Below are 15,475 nucleotides of genomic sequence, written 5' to 3' on the forward strand. Positions count from 1 at the left end.
CATTCATTTTTCTTATTACATTTCAGTTTGGGAAGTTTATATTGACCTATCTTCAAACTCATTGATTCTTTCCTTGGTCATGCTGAGTCTTCTGTTGATCCCATCAAATGCATTCTTCATGTCTGTTATGATTTCTAGCATTTCCTTTTAATTCTTTCTTAGAATTTCTCTCTGCTCACATTACACATCTCTTCTATTTTTTTTTTTTTTTTTTTTTTGCGGTACGCGGGCCTCTCACCGTTGTGGCCTCTCATGTTGCGGAGCACAGGCTCTGGACGCGCAGGCTCAGTGGCCATGGCTCATGGGCCTAGCCGCTCCGCGGCATGTGGGATCTTCCCGGACCGGGGCACGAACCCGTGTCCCCTGCATCGGCAGGCGGACTCTCAACCACTGTGCCACCAGGGAAGCCCTACACATCTGTTCTTGAATGTTGTCTACTTTTTCTATTAGAGTCCTTAGCATATTAATCATAGGTATTTTCAGTTCCCTGTCAGACAATTCCAACATCTGTTTCATATTCCAACATCTTATTATGATTCCCATGCTAGCTTTGTCTTTTCGGACTATGTTTTTCTTTCCTTTGGTCATGCCTTGTAATTTTTTTGTTGAATGTTGGATATGTTGAATTTGTAATAGGAATTCAAATTATTAGGCCTCTAATATGAAGATTTATGTTAATCTGGCTGGGATTTCAGCATTGTTTAGTGTTTGTTGTAGCTATTGGTACTAGCAGCTTCAAATTTCTCTAGTGTCCTTGTTTTTATCTCCATCTTGGTGTTAGGATTTCCTTAATACTCTTTCTCAGAGAGACTGTGTGTCTTGAAGCTGTTTCAGGTATACTTCAGTATTATCATACTGGAGCCCTGTCGTGGGGGTGTTAGGTATGGTGGAGGGGGAATGTTCTATAACCGTTCAGTTAAATCTCAGTCTTTGATTCAGCCTGTGTCTCCGTCCCATGACCTTCACACGTTTTTCTGCTTGTAGAGCTACCCCCCCTCACCACCTTAGATGAGACAAGAAGGCTAGAGGAGGGCGAAGTCAGAGAGTGCCTTTTTGCCACAGCTCTTTGAAAGGCTCTAGTAAAGTCTTTTACCTTGGAGAGTCAGGCCTTTGTTATTGAGAAGGCTCTGGATATATTTCACAAGGATTACTCTTCTTCCCTTGCCCTCACCAGGAGGGGATCTTTTTTGGTTCTCCACTATGAGAACCTGGTCGGGTTCTTGGAAATAAAGACCATGAAAGAGTGGGACCACCCCTCCCGCCCCCTCAAGACTGGCCTTCAGGAATTTCTCACTCAAGCTAGTCCACAGTCCGCCTCCAGCAAGTCATCAAAAGTACCACTTAAAGTATGCCTACCTGTTCATGGCTCCATTGGTTGCTGCATCAGATAAGCAGATCTTGACTGTGACTGTCTCTCTATTTCTGTTTCTTTATCTCAATCTATGTCTGAATATACTGGGAATTGCAGGCATTCATGGGACGTGTTGTGTAGTTTTGTCTTCCTGTGGCTCGAAGAATGATGTATGTAGTAAATGCTCAGTAGTTATTTTCTTAGTATTTCAAAGGTATAGAAACAGATGTTTAGAAAAAGATATTTGATCACATAGCTTGCCTCCCTTCTCCATTAGCACTCCATCGCCTTAGAGGGGATGCATCCGTAATATATGAACACTGGCTCCAGATTGCCTCGCATGTTCTACCACTCATTAGCTCAGTGATCTTGGTTATGTTATTTAACTTCTCTCTATCTTATTCTGCCTGTTTGTATAATGAGGGCAAAAGTATTTCCTTCTTGAGAGGGTCCAGAAGTTAAGTGAGTCTAAATGTATTATAAAAGCATTTAGAATACTGCCAGGTATGTATGTTGTAAGGACTCAATAATTGTTAGCAATTAACAGTAAGAACAATATCATGATTCTTATTCAGTAAAATCTTTATGTCTTTGTGTGACATGGAACATTGTTTATTATTTGGCCACAGCCTTTCTCATTAAACCTCATCAGCCATTATCCCCCCACAATATTAAACTTCTAATGGCTCCCTAAGTATGTTAAGAAAGAATCTATTCATTCTTTGTCCTTTCCAAGCATGCCGCTTGCTGCCTTGGCCTAGAATATCTTTTTCCTTTATCTCCACTTGGCAAAGCCCTACCCATCCATCCAGTTTCATCTTTAACACTACGTTCCATAAAACAGTGACTGATTCTTCCACGCAGCCTTCATGCTTCTCTTCCAGGGTTCTTATTGCACGTGAATATCTGGGATAGCTGAATACTAATGTATTACTATTGGTTGCTTTTTGTAGGCAGTGAGAGTAGAGACCCTGTCTCTTCATTACTATTACTAGCTTGGTGCTTGGCACATAGTTATTCAATAAATATTTATTGGATGAATGTAGATGAAATGACTCTGAAGCAGAGATTGGCCCAGTTCACATAAAAGTTTTCTGTCAGGGCATAGCACTGACACATCACTACCCTTCCCCACTGACTTGATTCTTCTGTTATCTGTGCTCTCATGAAAGTGGCTCCATCACCTTCTGTTACTGTTAGTCATTTTCATGTCTGTCTTCCCCACTAGACTGAGAGCAGCTCGGTCTTACTCATGTTTTTCAGATGCCAAGGGAGGGTCTCATACAGCAATAACTATTTGTTGGACACATTATTTCAGTGTTGCATGGTGGAAGGAGATGGTGAGAGAAAAGAACAATAAAAGTTTGAAGGAATAAATGGCAAGGGAGTTATACAAGTAATTAGGAAGGAGAAAAAAAGTGATGTTTTAAGTAGCTTCAAGTGAATAAAAAATATAAGAACTTATTTTTTGTTCTGTTGGTTAAAAATGTCAAAGTCCTCAGCCTTAAAAAGGGATTAAAGAGTGAATTTAAAGGGTCAAATAATTGGGTAACAACATTTTGGGGAGTGAAGTTTCTTTGTTTTTTTTGTCTCAGTAAAAATGATATGGTAATCCTACGAATATAGAAATCCTGATGACTGTTGAAAGATAGAAATGAAAAAACACAAAATTGAATATATTCCTTTATTTTTTTCTGTTTGGTGACATAGTGTAGCATGATCTTCTTGCTATCTGTTTTGCTCTGATAGCCTTGGAGTGCAATCTCAGTAGAGTGCATAATATAAATCATTCATTTCAGGGGACTTTGTAGAATTTCATGAACAGTGATAGTGATGATAATGAATATGTGCTCTTCTGACAGGTACAATAAAATACAGATAATCCTTTGGTTTTTGGTTTTTTTTAACTATTGAGTATCATGTATGGCAGCCAGGAATAATAATATCTTTTATATAAACTATCATAATATCTATAATTTTAGTTGAAGAGTCAACTTGATACATGAATTTGATTGGGCTGAGAGCAATATGAAATATTTTCACTGAGAACTGATTAGGTTGAATTTACACTGATGATGACTATAAAAGAAGGAAGCTTTTCTTTTCATGGTTTTGCTATAGTTTTGTTGAACTTCACTTGTGATGTTAGAAAGTATTAACACAATCTCACTTATTCAATTTGAAACAAATAGTAAAATAGCTACTGTACTAAAAGACATTTAAGAAATCTTTATTTGAAACTCTGAGGAATTTTTCTTTTCATAATGACATCTCAGATATCCAAATATTTGTGAAATGAATGGATTACTATTATTCTTGTAAGCCGCCCAAATCTAAAACAGTCACTATCCCAGAAAGACTGAATATTTCCTGTTGTATAAAATCTTTCTTAAAGGTAGTATGATTTATTTTAAGTGACCCTTGTTTAGGCACTTAACTTAGTCTCCTTATGCTTTTCTAACTTCATTTGATCATTAATCTAGTAAGTCCAGCAACACCAAAAACTGTCTTTTCTACTCTGTTTCTTGCTTATCCTTCAGTACAAAAGCTATTTGCTGAAAATAATGTCTTCTCTGGGTGTTGTCTGTACTTCCTTTTATTTTCCCTCCATTGCCTATCCAGTACTTCTTATTTCATTATTATGTTTTTAGAAACAAAATTTAAAAATATTAATATGATAATCTTTGGCATTTACTTTGAAAAAGAAGTGTGAAGAAGGACAGATCTGAATAAAATGATATTTTGATTAACTCAAGTTTTGCTTCCAGGAAATACCAGGTATCTGAATATTGCAATAGTGAAGAATCAGCTATAATTCTTCTACTTTCTTATTGTTCTAAGATTGGTAACAGCTTAAGCCACACTAACTAGTTAATATGAGCTTGCCAAGTCATGTCAAGATTTCAAAATGAAAATGGGCCTTTTGGAAAGTACATATTTCTGAATAAGGGGAAATATATTCTTAAACTGTCGCCAGTATTTATATGGGTTTTCCAGTTTGATCAGAAGTGGTCGTAAGTACTTTTCACTGTAACTTCAGTTTCGAGTATTTTCCCTGTTTTCTCTTTTCTTCAAATTCTCTGAACTCAAAGGCAGTTTTTGCCTGTGATATTCTAAGACATTCAAGAACAAGAGATAATTTGGTTGTTAGCAAAGTATTTGGGATCACAAAGTTCTTAATGTGGGTGTGTTACAAGAATGCTGCTTAAAATACATGAAAAATAGTCATCTACTTCCATGAGCCACCTTTGAGTAAATGGATTTAGGTATAAGAGGTCTAGTTAGGAGGAGAACTTTTTCTTTGAGTGCCAACAATGTGTTGCTGTGCTATGCTTTTAAAAATGTATTTTACTTTGTTTAATCCTTTTAAGATATTGCATGAGAGCTACTGCTGTTCCTGTTGCACAGTCATCATGACAGTTTACATTTGTTGAGCACTTATTATATACCATGCGCTGTTGTAAAAGCTTGACATGTACTGTCTCAGTTATAAACCTTATCAGGAGGTATCATCTTTTCTCTATAAGGTGCTGAATTTCTGGAGACATTAAACAATTTGCCCAAGTAGCCCGGCTATTTTAGGGATCGTTCTTGAGGAGATGATCAAACTCAGGCCTATCTGATTCCTAAGCCTGCAATCTTTCCTCTATGCTGTTGCTTCTCTTTTTATAACATATCTATGCTTATTGAAAAATTAATACCACTTTAAATGATTTAGTAATTTAATAGCTTATATTTTCCCCCAAGTCTTCAAAGTGCCATGTTCGTGTTTTTCATGGCATGGGACCATATACCCCAACGTGCACATGTATTCCATTTTTAGAAGTTGAATAGGTCAATATGTTTCTTCCAAAGGCTGCTTTGTATTTATAGCAGTCATGCAAGGAGTGTTCCACCACCCTCCTATAGACTTCTGCATGGCTTTTAAAGATACTCTTGTGATTGGGAGTGTCAATTCAGCCCTTCTTGAATCTCACAGATAAACCTGTCGACTCAGGTGTCAATTACACAGCAGACTGTGACGAGGACAATTTGGGAAGTTGATGTCTAATGAGTTCTATGCAGCCTTCATGGCACATTTTTCCTACCAAGGTCAAGAGGGTCTGAGATCTTGACAGTGATAATTTAGCCCTGAGCTGAACCACTATTAAATTTTCTGTCTAGAGGCAAAGAAGTTCAGACTTTGTATTTTCCATCTCCATGTCACCTCTGTACTCGATCTTTTCCTGTTAGTGACCCACATCTTCTTGTGACATTATGCATTTTCTCTTACAGTAAGAAAGAGAAAGAGAGAATCTTATTCTGTGATAATGCCAAAACCCAAGTGTGTGTGCTTCTTACTTGCACACTATTCTGCTAGGACTTGGGAAAGATCCAGTTCGGCGATATGCTTGTCATATGTATTTATACATACAAACTTGTTCTGCTGGTAATGTGCCAGCCTCTGACCATTTGCTCTGTGTGTGTGTGTGTGTGTGTGTGTGTGTGTGTGTGTATTTTTCCCATTTTTGCCTAGATTAAAGTTTCCTGTAATTGTATATGTACTACCTCTGGTCACTTCACACTCTAGAAATTAAAGTGAATGAGCATTGCATACTAAACAATGCTGTTTTCAATAGATCTTTCTTTCTTTGTAAGTCACAGATAATTATTATTCACAGAAGGTGGCTCAAAAATCATTAGACTGACAGAAAGTAGAAATTTGGTAACTGGAGTTGTTAAATAACCTTATTTTCTCAAATAGATGTGTTTTGAGTTGGTTGATATCAAATGAACCTTTGTAAGCTACAGGGCCTTTTAATGTTGTTAAAACAAGGAACATTTTCTCCATTAGACTGACTTTCTAAACAATATTCTTAATTTGGATCTTGTAAAGAGAACTTGTAAGTCACCAGCACTTGGACTTAGCAGGTAGTCTGTTGTCTTGATGCTTGGCCAACTTTTCCTCCATCTGTGAGCCAGCTGAAGTATGCCACCTCTTTTATGAGACCTCCCCGAACTCACTCAGGCACAATAGATGCCTTGGTCTCTGTTTTCTCCTTATGTAGGATGCATATGTCTAACGAGAGCCCTTTCGAGTATGATCTTGCGATTGGTAAACGCCCACTTCCAGAGTTATCATATTATTCAGTCGAAGAGCAGGAGTCCTTTCATTATCCAGTGCCTGACACAATGCTAGGCATATAGTAGATACCCTCTGAATACGTGATGAGGGATGGATGGGTGGGTGCATGAATGTATGGGTGGACCTACTCCATAAAGCTCATCTTTAAACAACGTAATGATTCCTGGTAGTAAACTTCTGAACCAAGCCGATAATGCAGTACCACAAACTGTGAAGCCGGATTGTCTCTGTTTGAACCCCAGCTCTGCCAAATCAAGCTTCTGTGCCTTGGGCAAGGTACTTAACCCCTCTGTCCCTCAGTTTCTTATTCTGTAAAATGGATAATAATAATATCTCAGGTGTAATATGAAGATTTAATGTGACGATAGAGAGAAAGCTCTTGGAACAGCGCCTGGCACATAGTAAGCTGCTCTTATGATGTTTCTGTTCTTATCATATAACCTGTAAAGACAAAGTAAAATTGCAATGTGCTAGGACAACAGACACCCAGAAAAATCTGTTTTGGGGAAGCAGAGATGAATGGAAATTTCATTACTCTTGACAAAGATCACATGGTCTTGTGCTGTGAAAGGATGTCTTTGTTCATGCCTTCTTTGTTAGGAGTGGGGCAGGGATAGAAAGCTGAGATCTCACCGATGCTGCTGATGGAACCTCCTGGTTTCATCTTCTGGCACATCTCAACGTCATAAAGCCATTGTTGGGCTCGTCTGATTTAGGTGAATACTTGTGAGAGGGAAACAAGAATTAGGGTAACTGTAGAATATTTGTTCAAACCAGGAAGGGGGTGCTGTTATTTTTCCACTGGAACAGTGGACACAGACAGAATAGTTTCAGGCAAACCAGAATTACTTCCAAGAATTACTTCCAAAACCAGAAGCACAGTATACACAATCAATATGTATGTGGTCTAATTGGTGTAAGAACCTTCCTAGGACATTCTGCCTTTGATAGGCATCTTTACCTTGAAAGTCCTTTCAGAAGAAGATAAATGGATCATTTATTCCAACTCCATTTAGTTTCATTTGTTAGTACGTTAAACTACACTTGATTTTAGGTCTCGGCTACTATCCCCAATCTCAGTGTCGGCTGGCTGGATCTGGGGGAAGGCCAATTCCTTTTCTCTGTCATGGATTGGAAGGCAACGGAGGCAAAGGAGTATGACATGAATTAAGAGCTTGACTCTCCTTTAATCTGAATTTTTAACCAATGATGACTTCCCTGAGTTGAATTCCATTTTTTAAACAGAGAATCGTAACCAGTAGAGTTCAGTTAACCCAGGTCCTTTGATTGGCAAAGGAGAAAAATGAAACCTATCCAAATTAGGGGTTTTCTGTGGTGGTTCACCTTCTTGGTATCAGAAACAGATTAGAACTCAGGTTTCTGTGACTGAATCCAGTGCTTTATTCAGCACCCTGGTTCAATCACCAAAGAATTTTGCGTCTAAATAAATTAAATAACCCTCTATGTCCTTTACTGCTGAAGATTTCTACAAAAAAAAAAAGTATAAAATTAGGGAATTATTTACATCTGGCTTTATCCTCTTGCGAGAGCATTTGGATTTGAGAGCCAGTGGCACCCTGCCAGTGACAAATGGAGGCACAGAGATTGCCTTCCCATCATCCGCTACCTTTTATGGTGTCGAGGGATTGCTTGCTCTCCTTTGTGACCCAGCTGCAGAGCAGCTGTTGCTGGGGCTCCTGCTTTTCCACTCTCACAGCGCAGCTTTCCTGACTATCCCCATGGGGTTTAAACTTCTGCAGCACGAGTGTCAGCCCTGAGCTCTGTGAGCCAAGGCCAGCTCTGTGGGGACCAATCAGCATAGCCGCTTTCCAGGCTGTTGCTAAGCAGTTTGGGCTGGAGTGATCCAGCAAATTCTCATGACAAGCAAGAAGCACCCATTTGCACAAACAGCGCAAGAAAATGGTTGGCGCTGTTGCTAATAGCTAAGATTCAGGGGCTTTCCAATGGCACTAATTCCCTAAATGGTGATCACGTGGACCACTTTATCCATCTAAAGTTTCCTGTTGGAAACTATTTTCTACGAACTTGTGGTGCCGTCTTACGGACCACAGAAGGCTGATAAAAATTGTGGCTTCTTTTTTTCCCCTTGTATAGAGGAGGTGTTGACAACAGTGCCAGGGATGACATTCTGGGTATCATTCGGGCCTCATGATGTAATCACATCTACCCACTGAAACCTACGCCCTCATTAAGGCAACAGGACTTCCCAATGAGAGCATGCGTTTATGAAGTGTGTTTTGAGTGTTTGCTTTTACAAGATATTTAACGTTTTCATGCATTTATGACCACCTACTATGCATCTGGCCCTTAGCGAAGTGTTGACTAAACAATTCCCCTAAAATGGTTTACAATTAGAAGAGATTACAAGTGGTAATTAGAGTACATATGGTAAGTGTCACAACAAAAGCAGGAATCAAGCGCTGTTAGGGCATCCAGGAGGAAAAGACACAGTTTAAAGAATTCTGGACTGGTTTAAATTTGGCCATGACCAAATTGGAAAGTTACCTAAGAACTCTAGAAATGGAATTTTGAGGTTTTCTCTTCTAATTTTCAATTAAACTAAGAGGGAAAAAAAAGCCCTACACATTAATTTTTATGCCCAGTTGTGATTTATGTTTTGACTTTCTGTTTTCTTTTTCAAAACACTCAATATGTCTCATTCCCTTCTGCTGACATGGTCACTTTCCCTCCCCTTCAGAGCCAGACTGTTGACTGAGGGTATCCATTTCCTCGCTCCACTCCCCAAATTCCCCCCCACTCCTTCAGGCTTTAAGACCTATTATGCCATAGAAATACACCTTACTGAACTTACCAGTGATCTCTGTGTCATTAAATCCACTGGATATTTTCAACAATTGACATAATTGACTACTTCTATCTTCTTGAAATACTGTTTTACCTTACCTCAGGCCTCTTGAGTCAGCCTAACAGACCACATCTTTGACAGCTCAGATGTCTCAAAGGTACCTCAATCTCTACAGTTCTCAGAATTGAGCTCATGATCTTCCCCCCTTAATCTGGTCTTTCTTTTTCTATTATTTACCAGCTTTGTCTCAGTTTCAGAATCAGAAACCTAGGGGTCATCTTTGTGACCTCTGTCTCACACCCCATCCCTCTCTTATCCATCATGTAATCCTATCTGTATCACCTAAATATCCCTCCTGTCAGTCCACTAAGCTTCATCTCCATTATCAGCCCCATCACTCTCTTTTAAAAGCCTGGATTAATCTGCCCGCATCCCTTCCAGTTCCCATTACAACCGTTATCCACACAACCCTCAGAGTGATATTGACAAAACAGATAAGGACAAATTCCTTCACGTAATCTATTCGCCAGGCAGGCTCTACCCCTCCGACCTTTTCACATGGCCTACCTCTACTCCTTCTCTCTGTCTCCCTCATCCTGGGCTCATGCAGTGTTTTTGCTACAGAGGTTTTACCCTTGCTGTGTCTCTACTTCAGATACTTTTGTCTACCCTGCAACTAGATCATACAACTAGTTAATCATACACAGCTCTCAGATTGTTAGAGCAAGCAGGAGTTCTTTTGGAAACCTTTCCTGAATACTTCAACTAGTTCTAAGTGAAATGTACAGCCCTTATTTGTGTTGTACTCCTAACAGCTACAGTTTTGGACTCTTCATGAGGGCAAGGGTTATGTCCTTATTCACCATTTTCATACTAGTGCTTAACACAGTTCCCAGTAAATATTTGTTGGATTAAGGAAATCAACGAATAAATTTAATGAACTGCTAAAAGTTCATTGTTTTAATTACAAACATATTTTTCTATTTAATTTGTGAGTCAAAGATAAATTTTGTGTATTATTCTGAAGTCTAAAAATAGCTGATTTTGATATTTAAAAATGATTTACATAATTTTAAAGTAAATTTTAGGATACATTTATCTGCAATTTAATTACACATTTGATCCAAACAAAATTTCTACTTACTTCACCGCAACTTCCTTAGACATTTTAATAAAATATCTGAATTCCCTTCTCATAAATTGATATTATGGCTGGAGAAGAGTTGTGGTAAGATGTTGTCTTTAACTTGACTTTGACTTTAGTACAGCAATGCAATGTAACAGCCTAAGCAATTTGCCCAGATGGAGCTTAAGATGTGGTTGTAGCCTATCAAATTAATTACCTTCCACTGAAATGTTATTACAGTGTGTGTGGATGACCTCTTTAAGCTTGAAGGGAAAATATACAAGTGAACAGATGTAGAAAGGAAGTAAAAACTTGTTATCTAACAAGAAATCTGAATAAGTTAAATACCTTCAGTTATATAATGTTTCAGAAATTAGCTATTTGTATTTATACCTTAAAATCTAACTTTTAACTCCTAATGTCAAAGCTGTATAGAAAGCAACATAGAATTTAATTTTTATTAATCAAATATTTTAAATATTTATGGAAAGCAAGCTACTTATTTTAAATAGTTATTTAAAATCTTTTTTCTTCTTTTATTGAAAACATGATTGAAATAGAAGAGTTTTTTGTTTTTGCCCATTTTTTGCTTTCCTCTTGGCATTCTTCCAAGTTTTCTTTTAGTTTCTTCTCAGGGAAGGTACTAGATATCTGGTGTTCTTGCCAAGCCTTGGTCTGTGACCTCCTTTCTGGCCAGTCTTTCTAAATTAGTCCTCCATACTCTCCTGCCCTAGCATTTCAATCAAACAGAACATACCCAATCCATCAGTCACCTATCTGCGAGATATTCCAAACCTAACCACATCTCACTGTTTCCACTTCTTTCACCCTAGTCTTAGCCATGGAGTATTAATAACCTCCTACGTGGTCTCCCTGTTTTCTGTGCCCCCTACAGTCAGTCTTCCAGCCAAGATCTCCAGTATTTTTGTAAGAATATGTGAGATCACGTTTACCTCTATTTAAAATCCTCTGTCGTGTTCCTTCCTAGTCAAAAGAAATTGCAGGGCTTGCCTCAGCAGCATGTACACTAGAACTGAAATGACACAGAGAGGATTAGCATGGGCCCCACGCAAGGATGACACACATTGATGAAGTAAGTGTTCCATATATTGTGCAGTTCCCAGAGGCTGTTTGATGCTTTGCTGGTTAACACCAAGGAAATGATATGAGTCAAAGCAACATGTGGCATCCGATGTTGAAACTGTGATTTTTTTTACTACCGAAAAAGAAAAATTAATTCCAAACTCCTCACAGTGCCTACTTTGCTCTACAAAGTCTGGTCGCTCCTGTCTCTCACACTCATTTCCTGTGATTCTTTGCGGCATTTACTGCCCTGCCGCCATATTGGTTTTCTTGTTAGTCCCTAAAATTCCAGACATGCCAGATCTTTGCATGGTTCACTCACTCCCTTTACTTAGGTCACTTCTCCAGTGTTACCAGAGGCCTTTCTTGACCACTTTATCAGACACCATCCCACCCCAGTGTGTGTTGCTCTCTTCCCTTAGCCTGTGTTTTTTGTTGTTTTTTTTTTGTACCAACTACTTTAGACAGACAGTGTCACCTGCTCGTATGTGAACTATCATTTCACCACCAGAATGTGAACTGCGAAAGGCCAGGAACTTCGTCTTGATTACCAGGATCTGGAATACAGCCTGTTACATAGCAGGAGCTTAATCCATTTCTGTGGAGTGAAAGTCACATCTCTGAAGCATTCTCTTTCCCTTTTCAGTGGACTAAGTTGTTCTGTGTTCTCAGGACACTTAGTTTGACACTAAGTAACACAGCACTATTTTTTAACAGTCTAATCTAGAAGTGTACTTCCCTCCCTGTCAGTCTTGAAATACCAAAGGACCAACCCTCTCATTTACCTTTGAAATCCTACAGTAAAATAAGCCAGTGATACAGGTAGTGCTAGCCTCCTTTTTAAAATATTCTTTTTGTTTTTTAAATGCAATTAGGACATAAACAGAAACTTACAACCTGCTTATTTCATTTAGCAACAGATCATGGAAATCTCTTGTAGTTTCAATCATTTCTACAAAATCATTTTAGTAGATACATAATATTTCATTGAAATGACATTTGGTTAACCAAGTCTATGCTGATAGACACTGAATTTGTATAAACAATACTGCAGTGAAAATAAATAGCTACCTCTCGGTATTTACAGATATTTCCTTAGGACAAATGCCTAGAGATTGAACTGTTTGGCCAAGATATACCTATGACTTAAGAGCTTTGATGAATATCAAATTGCTCCCAGGAAGATCTTATTATCTTTTACTATATTTTAGCTATGTGTTAGCTGAGTGCTGGTTTTTATGAACCCTCAGGAATACTGAGTTCTATAATATTGGGGCAACTTCACTGATAGATGATTCATCACATCTCAATGTATTAATTTACATTTTAGGTAAACTGAATATTGAGTAAGTTTAATACGTTTTTACAGGGATATCGAACATTATTTTTTGGTATTTGCAAACTGCTTATTTGTGCCTATTGCTCATGTAACATGTCTGACATTCGAGCCAGAGCCCCAGCTGCACGCAGATGATCCACTTTAACTTCTTTGAGGGAAATTCAGTCTACTGCAGTCTTTCATCCCACTTGGTCTGCCATTTCATTTCAGCCAGTGTTGTGGCCTCCTCCCCTTCCCAAAGTTCACCTAAATCTGGGAGGCTTAATGGTGTTCAAAAAGCTGGGAAGGAGGCTGCCCTGGGCAGCTCGGTCTGAGCAGATTTCTTCACCTTGAAGTCTGATGGCTCTGCAGTAGGACCCAGGACGGATTTCAGAGAAGCTTTGCTCAGGTTGGGAGTTGCGGTTCTGGGGTCCAGCCTCGCTCTAGGTGTACCCCAGAGCCATGCCTCCCTGCCGGGTTCTGGATGCAGCCCCTGGACACTGAGAGGGCACTCCCTGTCACCACTAGCTGCCCTCAATGTCATTTGACATGCCTTTTCCGTGAGCTTAGGTTTATGACAGTATACTCCAGGTATCTTTCAGGCAGCTTCTGCTTTGGGACATTTAGGAAAAGAGATCAGGAAAAGGCCTGACATTTATAGAAAGCGAAACTTGAGGGACATTTCAGGGAGGAGAAACACAAACTATTATCAGTAAGCTACTTAGCCACATTCATTTTTGTTTATGGTAGCCTTATTCTGTTATATTTCAAAGCTTTCCAGAAGAAATGCTATTCTGTCCCTAAAAAAAAGAATGTCATGGTCAAGTTTTAGGCCCCTGATAATTTGATGGGAAACATTTTAGTAGTATGGAGATAAAGTATTTCATCATGAGAGTTACCACTGCCCCTGTCCCTTCACTTTGCCTCTAAGGTTATCTCTGGCTGATTATATATAATGACTTGGAGGGACTTTAGAACTAAATGGTTTGATGTAAATCATCTTGATTAGTAAGAATTAGTTCAACTGTTAGATTTTTTTTAATGATATTTTTCTTGTGATGAGGAAAACCTTTTTTATCCTGAAGACACTTTGCTTACAAACACTGTGATGTTACGACAGACCATGAAACAGCACTTCTTCTATTTGTAAATGGTGGCCTTCACAAATTAATTTTTCAAGGCTATTAGACTGCTTTTCCTTTTGTACTCATTAAACTATAATGCAGCTGTAAACAACACATTTACCAAACTACATATAAGCTTTGGACCCATTTCATTGGCTGCTTCCCTTTCTGATTTCTTATCTGTGTAGATACATTCTTGAATGTGAAATGAAGATGTGATTTTCATTGGTTGTGAAAAATGACTGACATTCACCGTTGTCAGACTTTCCCCCAAAGTAGACACTAAATGTATGGGAGTGACTGCTGGATACACAATTGCAGAAGGAGACTCTTTACGCTAAACTTACAGCAGCCTCTAAATATGAGTAGGGCCACCTGAGGGAAATCCTCTGGTTTGTTCTTTATATTATTCTAACTGGTGTTCCCACCAATGCTGAAGACACAGGTGGTCCCTTATTAGGATATAAATATTTGGTTGAGAATCAGGCTACTTCTGAGGAACACTTTTTATAGTTTTATAGACCTTGGTTCATGTGACAGTTTCCAGAAGTAAAGTGTAGAAATCACTGCTTTATTCATAGCTCTGTAGTTTACTGAAAACATGTTACCATGTGAACTAAATAGCTAAGGAGTAACTATATGCTATTAAATTGTATACAAGAAAACAGTGGTAGCCTGTTCATTTGTTGACTGGTAATTATATTTATAGAACACTTGGATGGCTATAGATGAAAAAGTAAAGTCTTATGGGAGTAATCTAGTTTAGAGGACAAGATTAATACACTAATTATATATTTATAATGCAATGCAAAGTCTTGAAGTTTTTAGGTTATTCAATAAAATAGCAGTTCTGAGCTGTGGCATGGAAACACACTGTGTGTAGGGTGGTAGATATAATGAGTGATTTGTTACCAAAAATAAGTATAAAATTTGGTATATGGTTAACTTTTAAAAATAAGACAATTCAAGCTGAAGCCATTAATAGTATAACATTTTCTCATGTTTAATATTCCCGAGTGCTTCCTTAAGTAGGAGCTCCAGGTTTGGGGTGTGTGTGTGTGTGTGTGTGTGTGTGTGTGTGTGTGTGTGTATAAATATATAAGTATCTATTTTTATATTTCTTCACTTTGTAGTTGGAAAAAACGTTGATCAGCCCTCAGAAGAGAAACTGTTTGCCTTGTATACCCGCTCAGGTGGGCACCTCTTTCTGAACAGGGACAGTAGCATCCAGTTTAATTAGAAAACAAAATAAGTTTGCTGAAAACTAATCTTATGCTGTGGAACAGGCTATCTGAACTTTACTGAATATTTATCTCACATGTGTATGTTTTATTGCTGCCAGTCGGAAGAGGACCTGACCAAGCCTAGTCCTGATTGAGGATGCTTTTTTTCATGAGTTTTAATGATATTAATCTTGGATCTGTTTTTAGTATTCAGTAGAGTGCTACAAATATTATACGAATATAAGGATAAGTATATTGATAATCTCAAATCCCTAACCCCCTAGTTACTCATGCAGCC

At 38.4% G+C, this 15,475-nt stretch overlaps 1 protein-coding gene and 1 non-coding gene across 3 annotated transcripts in view; both read left to right on the plus strand.

Moving 5' to 3' along the window:
• The window catches only part of TMTC2 (transmembrane O-mannosyltransferase targeting cadherins 2), a 429,464-nt gene that overhangs the window by 297,114 nt on the left and 116,875 nt on the right, over window positions 1–15,475 (plus strand). The window lies entirely within an intron of this gene.
• LOC113621389 (U6 spliceosomal RNA) lies at window positions 11,437–11,541 on the plus strand. Its single transcript, XR_003433174.1, has one exon. It is a non-coding gene; the product is annotated as a U6 spliceosomal RNA (small nuclear RNA).

The sequence above is a fragment of the Aethalodelphis obliquidens genome, unplaced genomic scaffold (genome assembly GCF_003676395.1).
Source record: "Aethalodelphis obliquidens isolate GAN/ISIS:26980383/991018 unplaced genomic scaffold, ASM367639v1 scaffold8, whole genome shotgun sequence".
Classification (NCBI taxonomy): Eukaryota; Metazoa; Chordata; class Mammalia; order Artiodactyla; family Delphinidae; genus Aethalodelphis; species Aethalodelphis obliquidens.